Raw genomic sequence first — 16622 nt, 5'->3', positions numbered from 1 at the left:
GACTTTCTCACCCTAAAATGATTATTGTGCTCTCCTGAGAAACACAGACGGCAGACCGTGAACAGCCTTATGGGATATACTGAGACATTTGGACTCTCTTTGGAGGTACTTTTCTGGGCCACTAAGGGGTTTTAAGCAAAGGGTGGACCTGGTAAGATTTCTTCTTTAAAAAGATCCCTCTAGTTGCCTTGTGGAAAGTGAGTTAGAGACTATGCAAGTAGACACTAACACTGTAAGTTCATGCTCTGCCTTGCAACAGGCAAGTCTAAGAGAGCAGTAAAAATTTGGCCAGGCTTCAGAGAACTTCCATGCACTGACTCTTCCTACTGGAAAATGTGGGTGTTAGTTCCCCTGAACAGACTGAATGAGAGAGGGAAAAAAGTGTGCTGGAAGAACAAACCCCCTATTAGCCCCTGTAGCAGGCTCAAGCAAAGGCCATTCATTCCAAAGAACAGTGACAGTGACGTGCTCTTTGCCAAGGAATAGATATCTTTACGATTCACATTAAAATATTTTTTTCTAAAGATACATGAATCAAATCCTTATTTAGTTTAACTTTCTGAAGTTGGATTTCTGTTTCTGCAACTGAAAGAAATCCTCATTGATTCATATGGGGGTATTCAGTCATGACATATCTGATTCTGACGCATTACCAGACAGTGTTCTATTTATATTTTAGTACTTTTATGAAAAAGAAGATTCTTTCATAGAGCCAGATTTTTTCATTCATTAATTCATCTGTGTATGCATTCAATAATCCATTTAGTCATCATTATTCAAGAGACATGTCCGGCAGGCATTGATTAAACACTGGAGAGGAAAAGAAATTGCTGTTCAGAGTTTGGTCTTAGAGACAGATCTCTGGAATTCACCTATTTTTTCTTCATATTTCCCGGAGTAATTGTATCATTTTGTTCATACTTTTTTTGAAACTCATCGGTATTGTAAGAACCTATGCCTATTGTATTGTGAAGCTTGGACTTCAAAATCAGAAGTAGAAATGCAAGGCATAAATTACATTCATAATAGTATGTGAATATCTTCTGAAACAGGTACTTTATACCAAATATCTCTTTAGTTCTTCAAGATACTTTGATTACACTGAAAAAGGAAATTTCTTTATTCGCCAGATACAAACTGCTTCATTTATGTGCTCATTTAGAATCTGAATATATATGCCTTTCTTTGTACAATTTAGGTATTCTAGAAATTTTAAAACCTGGGATGTCTTCAGTAGGTGGTGAAGAGCCTTTTAAAAACATTTTTATTTTACACAGGTGTAACACAGGTGGTACGCCCTTTCCTCTCTGCCCCATAGGGTGTAGCTCTAACTACCCTCTAGGGAAGAGAAGGTTGGGTGAACAGCCTTAATATTTCTCCAGCTCAGTAATTACCTGCAGGAACATTCTCTTCACTGCTCAGGAGTTCTTAAGGGAAGTACGGCCTGATGCATACAGAATGACCTTGCATCATGGTTCTTCTACGTGTCACTTCAGCCTCTTCCCCAAACCTTATACACATGTGTAGCCGATTATGTTTTACCTTCCTCCCCACGCCCTTAATTGAAGGATTCAAGTTTCTGTCATGAAATTGTATGTACTCTGGTGGAAGGGCCTCAAATATGGTGCCCTGACATAGCTACTTTGTTCTTAGTGACACATGTAGAGGATAGTTTTCACTAATAGAATCTCAGGGGATTCCTACAAAGACACACTATCATCCATACTTAGATTAATAACACTGGTTTTATTATACTCAGAATATCCTGGGTTTCATAATAAAGTTTACATCAAAAATGAATGATGAGAGAGGCAGAATTCTTCCATTTGGGATTTAGATGAACTAAAATCTATTTTGGATCTGGATGGGCTGAAGATGAGGGACAGATTTAGATTCTCTTGCTTCTGCTTTGAAACACTGGATAGGTATGTTAGATACAGTGTTCACTCATCCAGGTTTACTTTTCACCTTTCTCCACCCTGCTCTGGCACCACAAGACCAGTGTTTACTAACTTCATCAGTGGCTTTTTCTTTCCTCCCAGCTTCCTGTTGAGTCTGGCTAATGGAAGTTGTAATGGAAAGAGATTTGTGAGGGGGAGATTGAAGTTGCAGTATTCACTTCTGCAACTGTCTCTCTGCTAAGGGATAGACTGCCCTTTTCCTGAGTTACCCTACTGAAGTCCATAGTTACTATTGAACCGTACTGTCTTGGAGCTACAGCACCAGCTTTGGTGCCCTCCCTACATTCTATACATTTTCCCACCCTCATCTTTTTAGGACAAATGATATTGATGACTTCCTGTGGTTGCTAAACTCAGAGCGATTCAACATGCTTTGATAGCTTACTTTAAACTTGCTCTCATATTTATTAACTGTCCCTGCATTAAGGTCTCCTAAATTACTGCATTTAAGTGTGCCTTTTTCTTCCTGTTGTGATCTTTGTTGATGCTAATGTTTATACTACTTAGCTATTAGTAGAGGGGGAAAAAATAAAAAGGAAGAAGAAATGGACCACCCTTAGCTGGGAAAAGTAGAAGTGAATCTAATTTCAGACCTGTCAAATTTCAGATGTCTGACTAATACTCCTATAGAAACGGAAGTGAAAAGAGGTATCTGGGATGGATATTTGATTTGGAAATCTAATGACGTTTATAAATTTGGTAAAATCTGGGTTTCATTTAACACTAAAAATAAAAAAATCCATTGATTATTTTCTCTGTGCTTCCATGCTTGTGAGCCTTTATTTTATGTAGAGAGCTGATTAGAAAAGCAGGAGCTTCAGGGACCCAGAAATGTAACATAGTCACAAAACTTATGTGAAAATTGCAATATATCATTTTGTGGCAGTAATTCCCAGCCATTTCATCAAATATAAAATATTTTTTTCCAGGGGAAGCTCATCTTCCTCTGAAGCATATTTACTCTTCAAACATAGAATACATTCACAACATAAATTATTAAGTCACTGACTTAAACACTGACTGAGTGTTACAATTTTAGGCAATATATAATTGAATAATATGCTTTCTTTGTATATAACATGACTCTAATATTAAAATTTTAAAAGTTTTATGGCTATTTCTCAATTTCTTTATGAAGAAATACTTCTTGTATCAACTCTACATGGTACTTATGTCATCTAAATGGAAGCCAAAAAGTATCTGAGAATGACACCTATTTACATAAAATATGATATTAATGCATTATATCAATTATGTAATGATTTTATGTATTATTTATTATAATACAATATTTGTTATCATTGAACTCTTCCCTTAAGTGGTAATTTATGTATTTATAAGTAAAATGTTACACCTTTCAGTCTTTGAGACATTCTTAAAATATCTTTAATGTTTCATAACCTTGATTTTGAGAATAATTCATCACCTGTGAACACTACTCAGGAGGGAAGATTTAAGATACGACGCTGCTTTTACTATTAATAATCTTTCAAAGTGTTAACTGTCTTTCTGTATTTCTTATAGTCTTATTAAAGGCTTTGAATATATGCTTATATTATGTGCTAGGGAATATTAGTTTTCTGCTATGTTACTGTTGCATAACAGCCTCCCCAGAAACTTAATGGCTTAAAATAATTATTTATTTAAACCTCAGTGGTCTACAGGTCATCTAATCTCAGCTAGGATATTTTAATCTAAACTTAAGACCATAGGTTTCTGATCATGTATTTTCATTCCAGTAGGCTGAAACACAAATGGCTAATGGTGGTATGGCATTTTTAAGGAATAGGGGGGAAACAGAAATGCATGATGCCACTCTGTTAAGGCTTCAACTCAGAAATGGCACCCTGTCACTTTTCCATTGGTTAAATCAAGTCACATGACAATGTCTAAAATTAATTACTTATGGAAATCTACTCCATAAATACCAAGCCTTAGAGAGGCAGGAGGAAAGGAAGAATTTATTGATAAATCCTATAATCTTCCAATATCACTTGCAAAGAGACATGTGTTCTCAGTTGGTTTTGATCAACTAGTATTTATTATGCTTTTGTTGGATTCAGAAAATTCATACAGGAGAGTGTACCTTAAATGTAGGAGACCCAAGTACACAAACATGGATACAAATAAACTCAGAATAAGACCTAAGAACCATAGATTAACTATTTCTGTTAACTATCAATGCCAAATAAATGGATAGACCTGACAAAATTAAAAAAAAAATTCTAATATGTGAAGATCATTTTTTAAAAATGTGATATAGAAAAGATTTTAATGGATGCTATTATACTGGTTTACTTTTAAATATGCAGCTGAAAAATGATGAAAGAATTAAGCCAACCCTTTTGCTCTTGGTTAGTTCCCTATTATATTTTGTAATCTGAAGGGACATTTTATTGAAAAGGCTCTCTGAATTGGAAGAGCCCTTAAATGATGCAAGAGCCTCAGGAAATTGTATAGGAATAAAATTAAGATGAATCATTGTACACAGGCAAAACCATTCTTGTGTTTATTAAATTTCTGAAAATTTCCTGGATACTTTCTATACATGAATTCAAGGACTGTTCCTCGATGATCATTTTGTATTCTGAGTTAAAAAAAAGTTATATTTTGCCTCTTGGCCTATAATATAGCACAATGTTCAAGTGTTCTTTACATTTTAGGTATTTTAAATGGTACCGATAAAGCACATTGGTTTGCTAGTTTTTAACTCAATATTTCTAAAACCTAACCTAAGAACAAGACAGAGAAATTTGACAGTTATATTTTTGGGACACTCATTGCAGTGGATTTATTCAATATTTGTTTTTCTTTTTTTTTTTAAAGATTTTATTTATTTATTTGACAGAGAGAGATCACAAGTAGATGGAGAGGCAGGCAGAGAGAGAGAGAGAGGGAAGCAGGCTCTCTGCTGAGCAGGGAGCCCGATGTGGGACTCGATCCCAGGACTCTGAGATCATGACCTGAGCCGAAGGCAGCGGCTTAACCCACTGACCCACCCAGGCGCCCAATATTTGTTTTTCTTAATTACTGTTGTGCACAAAGTAAGAATGTGTGTTTTTTAATGAAGAGAAATATGTTCTATAACTTCAAAAGATAAAAGACTATACATTTTTAATGAAATGTCTATGTATGATAACTTAGAACAACCTGAAATAAAATCATATGTTAAAATATATTATGAAACTCTTTTAAATATCATTTATATTAAATGGTTTCTGGAAGCAATAATCTTCACTCAAGAACTATGTGGATCCAAATAACAAGTCCCAAGTTTATGTGTCAAAATTCCTTGTTTTGACATAAGGCATTTAGAAATAAAATCAGACTGATACATCTTTCTGAAGGAAAATTGTTCTATGGAAGACCATCAAGACTGAAGTTTTTGGGAAAACTTCTAAAAGCTAAGAAGCCTAATATAGGAATGTTAACAAAACACACATTAACTTTCCATGGTATAGACAAAATACTCCAGGAGATCCACTGTGCAAGTATACTCATACACATAAACTGGAAAATCAGGGAAGAAAGTATTAAAATTTCAAAATACACATTTTAAAAAATTCAATGCTATTTTAATAAATACATCATCTATTTTGTTTCTATTAATAAAAGCTATGTTTAGTCTTTCAAATTTTTTCAGTTAAAAGGTAATTTTAAAGAATCATTTCCTTCCATTTTTCTTTGAAATTTTCTACTAGAAGTCTATACTCTATTACCAGTCCCATTTTCCCACTCCTCAGTCCCTGGCAACCAGCATTCTGTTGCCATTCTATGTTTCTCTGAGTTGGACTTCTCTATGAGTTAGAAGAATTTTCAATATTGTCTGTAATAATTTGGAAAGGAAATAATGAAGGGCTCTTACTAAAAATGGAAGTGAACATTTTGCTTCAAATACCTTTAATTACAAAGGTATTTTGAAATTACTCAAAAATAATTGTTGTGAATCAATTAATAGTTTTGTAACTGGAGGTAAAAATTGGTGCTTCTTATTGTCCTTAGAGAATCCTTTTAGCTATGGATAGTTCATAAGGAATAATATATTAGGAATGGACTCTTTCAATTTAGAGAAATATCTGTATTTCACCTTATATAAATATATATCAAGAAGAATGTAGATTTTATAAATTTGAATGTTATTAAAAGAATGTTTTAAATTTCCATATCTAAAAATATGTATTTTTAGTTATTGTATTTTTAGCTTGCTTGCTCGCTTCCTTCCTTCCTTTCTAAGTATGGTTGACACACAGTATTGCATTAATTTCAGGGGTATGACATAGTGATTTAATAAGTCTGCTTGTTATGCTATGCTCATTGAAAATGTAGCTACTACCATGATCACCATACAATGTTATTATAATACTACTTATTAAATTTAAAGTTGGGTTTGAAAAATATGTATTTAAATTTGAAAGTTACTCTTTAACCATAGATAAAACATATATATGTGATTATACTATGATATTCTGAAAAAGAACACAAAAATTTGCAAATGTTTTCTTTGTACTTAGGTTTATATCATTTATAGGTTATTTGTTTTCTGAAAGATTTTTGTCTCAATCATAAGATTTATTTTGTTTTACACAGGGAGCATAGCTCAATTAAAAATCTTTTTTTTCTCATATCAGGGAGATCATATGATAGTTGTCTTTCTCTGCTTGACTTATTTCGCTAAGCATGATACGCTCTAGTTCCATCCATGTTGTTGCAAATGGCAAGATTTCATTTCTTTTGATGGCTGCATAGTATTCCATTGTGTATATATACCACATCTTCTTGATCCATTCGTCTGTTGATGGACATCGAGGGAGGGTTGCCGGGGGGAGGGGGTTTGGGAGAAGGGGTTGGGATTATGGACATTGGGGAGGGCATGTGATTTGGTGAGTGCTGTGAAGTGTGTAAACCTGGTGATTCACAGACCTGTACCCCTGGGGATAAAAATATATGTTTATAAAAAATAAAAAAATTTAAAAAAAAAAAAAAAATCTTTTTTTTTTCCTTAACCCATCTTAAGGATTTTAATAGAGCTACCATGATAACAATAATAACTGAAATTTGTTGAATGCTTACTATATACCAAGCATCTCCCTTGAAACATAATAAATAGAAACCTTTGTTTAATACACAACTGAACATAATTTCTTAATTTTATCTTTTCTCCCTTGGCCTTAGATGTGGATAGACATTTAATAAAATTTTATAATGAAAGGGCTTCCACAATCTTTTATCTTAAACTCTTCATTTTTAGAGGTAAGAGTTCTAAGAATCTAATGTTATGGCATGCTAGAAATTCACCTTGAAAGATCTAATGAATAAATTCAGTCTTTTTTTAAAAATTTGTCTAAGAATTGAGATCCACAAAAATGGGTATCATATTCTTAACACTAGTTCTATTAGTAATCAAATCTGAAATTTTATTGGTATAGAACTTGACTTCCAAGAGCAGTAACATAATTGAAAAATAATAACACAGTTCTTGTAGAAGTTTGATTAACGTATAGTGAGTTTCAAACTTGACACTGATTATAAAATGGAACAAGTGACATTATTCATCTATTCTGCTTGTTAAGCTATGCTCATTGAAAATGTAGCTACTACCATGATCACCATACAATGTTATTATAATACTACTTATTAAGTAGTTGTGTGTACAGACTCTGTGACCCATTAGTAAACAAAATAGACAAAATCCCTGCCTTCATGAGGACGTTTATTCTAGTGGGGAAACAAAAATAAACAAGAAACAGTGTAAACTATTCCTTATGTGAAGCAGTGGTAAGTTCTAAGGGGGAAAAAAAAAAAAAAAGCAAGGTAAGGGGATATTAAGTGTAGGAGATGGTATAATAGTTCTACTTAAAGTAGGCTGGAATGTCTCACTGACAATGTGATTTTTAAAAATAAAGATCTGAAGGAAATGCAGAGGTGTGTAGGAAGAGCATCCTCAGCAAGGGGAACAGAAAGGGTAGAGACCTTGACGTGGGTGTGTCGCTGGCAGTTTCGAAAATTATGAAGGAGGAATAGGGGATGACTAAAGGATGTGTTGAGGGAGATGAAGTCCATGAAGGAGCAGGGAGTCAGATTATAAATGGTTTTACAGATCAAGTTGAAGATTTTAACACTCATTTTGAAAGAGAAAACAATGATCAGTTGAAGATTTTTCAGTAAAGTCCTTTAGGGGAATCAAGTAGCGTGATATGGTTCAAAGACTAAATTTTTTTTTTAATTTTTTATTTTTTATAAACTAAATCTTATAGTTCTCATTATTTATGTGTTAGATATTTTAAAAGCAAAAAAGACAGAACAAAGAAGTAGACTGAGGAAAGATAGCCAGAAAAGTAGAAGGCAAACCAGGCTTGTGTATATTAGAAAAGAGGCCAAATAAAATATTTTGAGTTAAAAAGAATGATCTATGATTCCACCTGCTTCTGATACATCCAAAAAAGTAAAAGGATTGGCTCTTGGACTTAGCAGTGTGGAGATCAATAGTGACAACAAAATGAGCAGTTTTGTTGGAGTTGTGGCAATACATATATGATGTAGTGGGTTTGAGAAAAAATAGGAAGAAGGACATTCAGAGAATCAAGAATAGGGAGCTATTTCAAGTAGTTTTACTTTATACTTAGAAGAATAAGGTGATAGCTGCAAGGAGAAATGATATCAATATAGTCTCTTTTAATAAGATGAACAACATAACTGCATGTTATTTTGATACTAACAGTCATATACCAGTTGATGGGGGAATATTTGATAATTACAGAAAGGCAAAGCGAAAATTGCTATGGCCATGTCTTTGAGAAAGAAAAGGGAGATGAACCTGTGCACATAATGGAAAATTTACACTTAGTTGGAGTGCAGTCCATTCTCATGATAGAAAGTTAGAATATTCAAGTACAAATACAGGAAAATAGATGAGTCGGGGGAGGTGGTGGTTGGAATTTCTCTCCTGACTGCTTTATTTCTTCAATGAAATAGGAAGAATGGTCACAAACTGAGAGAGGGAGAAGTAATGTTTGAAGCAGAAGGACCTAGAACAATAAAATCCTGTAGTAGAGTAAAAGAGTGAATGGACTATAAAAATACAGTATGAGTTAGTGCTCATGAGTTTAAAACTAGTCCAGATGGTTTGGGGTTTCTTCCAGGCTGGTATGATGGTACAGGTTTAGATGTGCAGCTGGTGGAGATTTGGATTTAATTGTAATTGTGGTTTAGCTAAAAGAATAAACAAATATTACAGAAAACAAAAGAGCTGATGTTCCATATAAGTGAGAGATTTTATCATAACAATTAAACTTAAGCTTACTAGTAAGAGAAGTGTGGTGTTGTACCAGAGGTGAGAGATAAGGAAATATACTAAGGTCTCACTGGCTTCAAAGCACTGTTGGAGTTGGGCCTTTAGAGGGATTGAGCTGGAAAAAAAAGAACATCGTAGTATAAGATATGCTTGAAATTGAGGTTTGGGGAGAGTGGCAGTGATTAGTAACAACAAAGGCATGGGTATGATCACAGAAGTGCATTTTGAAGTTAGGGTGGGGACCACGATGGTCAAGAGGAATGGAAAGGTCTAGGTCTTAGACTCTGGACTTTGAGTTCTCTGCTGAAGAAGCAGTTTTGGAGATATTTGCAGTGAACCAGGAGCTAATATTTCAAAGAACAGAGGGAGGAGACCTGGGAGACAACAGCAGCCAAGGAGATGTTTTATAGAGGAAAGAAATTCATTTGTAGGGAATAGGATAATGAATAAAGAAAGGGTACCTACTGCACATTGAGTCCCAGGCTTATTAAGTTTACAGAAGAAGCAGTATCATCAGGAAGGAACCAGATTTAAGTTAGGACAAGACGGTGAGAGAGACATTCAAGGAAGAGATTGAAGACATAGTCAGCTTTGCTAATGATTAAACTTGAGAGAAAAAGTTTTCATCCAGAGAAAATTATGGATGGTGGATGGATAAAGCAAATTCAGAAGAGATCTTAGAGTCAGAAGAGACTTCAAAGATGATATAATCTATTATTTTATACCTTGAAGGCTCTTCATAATATAACTAATACTTCTCCCATCTATTTGAGTTTTTTTCTGTGACTGGCTTCTTACAAGGAAGCCCATTCCAAAAAGGAGATACTTTCTATCTCCAAAGATACTTCCATTTGCCTGAAAACTCAATAAAATATGTACAACTCAAATTCCTTATAATAAGGACTCTCTCTTGCTTCTCTCTCTGCTTCCTCTATCACATTCAAACTCTCTGGTTTGCCTGCTGTTTTCCCTCGTCTTTTGCTGAGACTGGCATTTATAGATCTCCTATTAACTTGTTTCAAATCACTGATAATTTCATCAGCTGACCACCCTAACAGCTACCACCATTTCAATGAGTACCTTCAACAGTACCTTCTCATTTCACTGAGAAGGTACCCAGTTCTTTGATCCTTAGATGCCTCACTATTGATTAGCTGCCTCTACTCTCACATTATTCCTCCATACCCATCTTCTCTTTCTGGTCATATCATATTTATTAGTAGACCTTTAAAACATATTCTTGATCTCACACATACCTGTCAAGAGTGTAACTATGGACAATTCCCTCTCTATGCCTATATCCCAAAAGCTAAGCATCAAATAATAGGTTGGAAGTACTATTGTTTCACATTCACCACGCTCAAGTTGGCTTTCCACAATGCAGTCAAGAAACTGTTTCTCCAGAAAGTTTACTCTACTTATCTCCACAATAAAATCACATTTTAGCCATCTGCTTAAATCTTTCATTACTTCTTTCTTCTATCTACTAATCTCAGTGTATGGCTTCATTTCCGACCAGGGAGAATGCATTAGACAGTAACTACTTAATCTTTTTGCTACTATATCTAAAAATTAACCTGCTGCCTCCCCTTCTCATAACCATGAAGAAAATGTTATTCTAATCCAAATCCAGTCCCTTCATTTGTGCTTCTTTGCTCCTCCTGCACTTTTCTAGCTTTTCTGTCTCCTGCCTCTCAGCATCTTGATTTCTAGCACATACCCTCTTTGATTAGTCAAACATGATAGTATCTATAATCTTAAATAAAGCAAGACAAGCCTTGACTTGACCTCATACATCTTTTTAGCTATGACTTTTAGCTCTTTTGTTTCCTATATCCTTTCATTACCAGCTTTCCATGAGAATTTGTGTGTGTGTGTGTGTGTGTGTGTGTGTGTGTGTCTGTGTCTGTGTGTGTTTGTTTTATTTATACTATTTCAACTTTCCCATGATTTTCCATTCTTACCATTCTAGGGATCTGCTTACAGGGTTATCAATTAGTAACATGTTTTCTATCCTAATTTAGTTGTCAAATATTTTACATAATTGAGTAGTATTTTCTTCCTGTGGAGATCAAGAGGATGTTTTGTGGTTATATATTCTCAGGCTCTAAAATTCAAGTGATGACAATATGATAATTATTCTAATTTTATTTTTTCTTATAACTATAATTAGTTTTTGAGTTCCCATTCTGCTTGGTAGTAAAACAAAGGTAACCAAATCAATTCTAAGAAAATTTATTTGCTTGAAAGTATTCTCAGGCTTGGGTTTTCAGTCAAATCAAAATTGGCTTGCCCCCCCCCTTCTTTTCTTTCTGGATTGTTTTAATTTCTGAAGTCTATATAATGCAGTAATATCAGATGGCGAGGCATCTGGTCTTCATCCTTCCTTTGTCCTAGACTGACATCTGTTGCCAAGTACAAGCATGTCCCGTGTCCCCACCACATTGGCATCTGTTGAGGTTTCTGTATTCCCACCTGGTTTCTTGACACACATCCTTATACTGCTCTTTGTTGTAATTTTCTCTCATCATGACCATGGATCCCTTCAACATCTGCCTGCTTTCTCTCTCTCAGCCAGGTGTCTTGTTGTCAGAGGCAAAAGGAAATCCTGTTGCTTGCTCTTGTTGCCCAGGGACCACATGAGACTTGCTATGGCTGTCTTGTGTCTTTTCCCTTTTCAACAGCAAAGAGACATCTCAGCCCTCTGGATCCACTTTTACCTAGGTTACTAGGGAATCCTTAAAAGCTGTCTTTTCACATTGTCCCAGAAAGGATTAGGGTAAATGTATCCTTTATTCGTGGGTCCCCAAACTGTGAATAATTTTTTTTAAATATCCATTTTAATTTTTACTGATTTAAGAACAGAAAAGACAGTGCATTAAGTTTTTCCTTAGGTCCCACTGGGATCTTAAGGATTCTCTCCAACACATTGTTTAACTTTTCTCTTTACCCAAAGGAGTAATTATTATTCAAATAAGGGGGAAGAACAATTTAATGTTTCCATTTTTCCAACTCTTTGTTTTATCAGTAATATAGCTTTCGCTAAAAAAATAACCATAGATTTAGCATATCTGCTTTTAGGTCTCTGTTTTCACTCATCCCAGCTGGCTGGGCTGGGGGGAAAAAGGACCACATGTTACAGGTGAAGATACTTGAAGAAGATTAGAGAGAGATTTGCATTTCTGTAGTAGGGCATAATTAGTGGCCTGCCCATCTCTTTGGGGGAAATATTATAAATGCTGACTAGATTGACATACTTAAATGTATTGATGAATTGAATAGAAAGTTAGGAATACGCTAAATGAAAGGGGAAAATGAAAAGTAAGAAGCAATATGTTGATCCTACGTTCCATCTTGAGAGCAATTGCAAATTCTAGTGAACTTGAGTTTTAGTTTTCATAGATTTGCAGAGCATAGAGAATAGGTAAGTCAAATACTTTCTTAAATTAAGAAGGCTAAAAGACTATAATCCCGTCATAAAGCTGGGTCCAGCAAATTGGCTAGTCCCTTGATATAAGTGTAAAAACTATGTAAAGGTACATTCACTGAGGGTTTTATAAGTGAGATATTCTTATCTTAAATCCTAGTGCTGAATAAGAGGGAAAATACTCCTAGCTAAAAACTAAATAACCCTTATATTGGATTATAGCCTGATTTGCCTTGCTTAGGTGATGTGAAACACTTTAATGCAACACTACAGTTTAAAGTGACCTTAGGTTGGTATAACCCCTCAGTCACCCAGCAGAAATAACTGTGAACTTGCTCTGAAAGAAATTATCTTTAGTCCAAGCCACAAATAAGTCCCCCAAGTAAAATGTTAAGAAATACAAATTTATAATAAAAAAGCACAGAACACCCAAGGAAATAAAACACCACAGTCAGAATCTCCAAAAATGAGTCAGAATCTCAAAACTGAATATACAGAATAAAATTGTTACATGGGTTGGGTAAATAAAATACTGAGAAGAAGATGGGGTGCCTGGGTGGCTCAGTCAGTTAAGCGTCTGCCTTCAGCTCAGGTTATGATCTCAAGGTCCTGAGATGGAGCCTTGAGTCAGTCTTCCTGCTCAGCAGAGTCTGCTTCTCCCTCTTCCTCGGTCCCTCCTCCTCCCTCTGCTTGTGTTCTCTCTCTGAAATAAATAAATAAAATCTTTAAAAAAATATAAAGTACTGAAAGGAGAAAATGGAAGGAGAATATTAAAGAGACCAGAAAGACTTAGCTAAAGAATCAAAAGTTTGGTTTGATATTGAAACTATTTTTTAGGTCAGGGTCTCTGGAAACAGACTCTGAGATACATATTTACATGCAGGACGTTTACTTGAGTGTGTTCTTAGGGAAACAACAATAACAACAAAACCCCCCACCCCAAAACCCTACAAGGGTGGTAAGAGAAGCCTGATTAGGTGATGCAGTTGCAACAGTAGCCTCAGATTATCTTATCATAAACTCTAGACCTACTCATTCCTAAAGTTACTACTCAAAGCCAGACACATTTTTAGTGTTTCTATTATACGGAACAGCAGCCACCCTACAGATAGAATATGAGGTTAGAAGGTGAAAATGAGATCACAGGGATGAAAATTTCTTAGAAACTGAAAGTTCTGCACACATGGTTATCATGACCATCTATCCAGGAATCAAAAGTACAGACACTGGAGTCAGAGAATTTCAATTCACTTCTGACTCTGACACTCACTAGCTACTAGACTGAAAGCAAATTGCTCTGTCTCTCTTTTCCTCAGTTTTCCCATATGTAAGTGAAATGTATAAAAACTATTTTGTAGGATTGTTGTGGAGGAGAGGAGCATAACTGAAGAATAAGCGTAACACTTACTATACAATAATAGTTTAGTAAATATCCTCTGACACAATAAAAATACCATTAAAAAAGGAGAGGAGGATTATAACCATGATCCCTAACTTAGCATCTGCCTCAACTTTTCTATATTTACTCTGATGTATTATTTTAATTCCCTTTCCCTAAGACACTTTCTTTCTTTTTTTTTTTTTTTAAAGATTTTATTTATTTACTTGACAGATCACAAGTAGGCAGAGAGGCAGTCAGAGAGAGAGGAGGAAGCAGGCTCCCTGCTCAGCAGAGAGCCCGATGCGGGGCTGGATCCCAGGACCCTGAGATCATGACCTGAGCTGAAGGCAGAGGCTCTCACCCACTGAGCCACCCAGGCGCCCCCCTAAGACACTTTCTGACCATAGCATATGCAGAATCTAATTCCCACTCCAAAAACAAAACAGTATCTTATGAAGGTTTGCTTTCCTGAAATATATGCATTCTAAAATCCCAGGAGGACTCTTTCTCTGAGTTTTTCTATACTTTTACTGAGTAAAATTGGCCATCTTACTTTTTTTATGACAGCATATCACGTATTTGCAGAGTGGTACTATTTTATTGGGCTAAGTGTTTTAGAATAGTGTAATTCCTTTTATCTTACTTCTATATTGAAAAAACAAGTATAGGTTATGGCATTGAGATTTTTATTGGCAGAAGCATTCACTATTAAATAACATTGAAAAATGTGTTTTTATCTGTGCCCTGAAAAGACCATATATATTTTTTTTCCTTGCATTTATTTGTTTTCCTACCCTTAGAATGAGTGAGGTACAATTGTTTCACTAAAGTAAAGTCCTTTCATTCTGGCCCTTTGAAAAAAGTGAAATTACTGCTAATTTTTATGGTTGAAATTTCCAGCCTACCCAGTAGAATTGGGATATATCTCATATGGAAGTTTCCATCTCATATGGGAGAAATCCATAGGATCTCTTTACAGCAATAAACAAGTACTTTGTTTTATTCTTTATGTTTGACCAGATTTATCCTCTTCTTCTTTAAAGAAAATCTGGGGCAAGTTGGCTCCTACGATAAGCTGTCAAGATGAAAAATCCACACTGTAATGTCAATTTGCAATGCTTGTGGTTCAAAGGAAATTTATGGCACATGTGATTTATTTTTCAATCACCTAAGATTTAACAAAGAAACTATATCATGATTAATCTAAAAAAATTGAGAGGTAATTTATTTTTACAAATTCTGGTTGAACAGCAACAGCATGTCATTTCTAAAGGTGCTATTAGAAACAACAATAGCACACCAGCTATTGAAGTATGTATAGACTGAATATTTTAAATTGCAAAGAAAACAAAAGGCAACACCTGAGGGAAATCTAATATAGACAGTCTACTGTTATTTGGGGGGATTGCTTTCATGGATATTAGATAGGTGAAAGTGACGTATAATATCTTTTCAGGACTTTTACTATGAGATTAACTTTTTTTTCAAATGCATGTCATCTTTGTACATCTTTCTAACATAATAATTTTAACACAGATTTTATTTCATTAATAAAATTGACAAAAATTAGTTCATTGGGGTGAACATTCAACAGTGTTGGAACAGCTTCTATGTTTCAAATGCTCTTATTCTTGATTCTGGCAGATGACTTCTTGTCCTTCTTAGCATCAACTTCGGAAAAATCTACTTTAGAATTAGTCTCCTAATATTCACTTTTCAGCTGTATTCTATTCAGGATTAAACCTTACAGACCTGCCTTCTGCTGAGTAAGTCCTTGGCTTTCTTACTTACACAATTTTATTTTCTTAATGATAACATCTATCATTGCAAATTGCACCTGACATAAATTCTTCTTAAGGTCTTTCTCCTTGTTCCCCTGCAAAACTGATTTAGTCTTTGTTTTACAAATAATTGACAGTTCTTGTTAAAGTACATTATTCTATTACTAAAAAAATTACATAAACTAATCATTTTTGTTCTTTTGTTACAACTATAGAAACAGTAAATAATTAGATATATTTGAATGGATATTGAAATATCTAAGTACAGTATTAAAAAAAGTTATTTTGAAAATAGTGTACTTTATTATTATAGTTGTCTATACAAATATGTTTGTTCCTTAGATAACAATGTTAAAACACAGAATGTGCATAGAAAAAAATCTGGTATGACATGCATCAAATTCAGCATTCATTTATTGAGTGGGGTTATAGTAAACCTTCATTCCTTATCTTCTTATGTATAATACTTGGCAAGAAAGGTTTTGTTTTGGTTTGGCTTGGTTTAAAAATGAAAATGTTGCATTTATTTTAACACAGCTGAATTTAGTGTGGAAAGTGTTTTTGTTTGTTTTGATTTGGTTTCGGCTTTGGTTTTGGTAATAAAACATGAGGAAAAGATCGGAAGCATGTATATCTGCATATTAACAATGACTAATTCCAGGAGGTAGGATTATAGGCAACCTTAATTTCCTCGCTTCTTGACTATATTTAAGATACGTGTTCCTAAGAAAGAGCTGTCAGTTTAGACAGTGCAAAGTAGAATCGTGTGAATGGACTAAAA

The 16622-nt window shown here is 34.6% G+C and overlaps 1 protein-coding gene across 2 annotated transcripts in view; it reads left to right on the top strand.

Moving 5' to 3' along the window:
* The window catches only part of MGAT4C (MGAT4 family member C), a 725888-nt gene that overhangs the window by 72104 nt on the left and 637162 nt on the right, over window positions 1-16622 (top strand). The gene's annotated exons all lie outside the window — the stretch shown is intronic.

Source organism: Mustela lutreola, chromosome 8 (genome assembly GCF_030435805.1).
Source record: "Mustela lutreola isolate mMusLut2 chromosome 8, mMusLut2.pri, whole genome shotgun sequence".
Classification (NCBI taxonomy): Eukaryota; Metazoa; Chordata; class Mammalia; order Carnivora; family Mustelidae; genus Mustela; species Mustela lutreola.
Note: the sequence above shows the minus strand (reverse complement) of the source record. Positions and strands in the feature narration are given on the sequence as shown.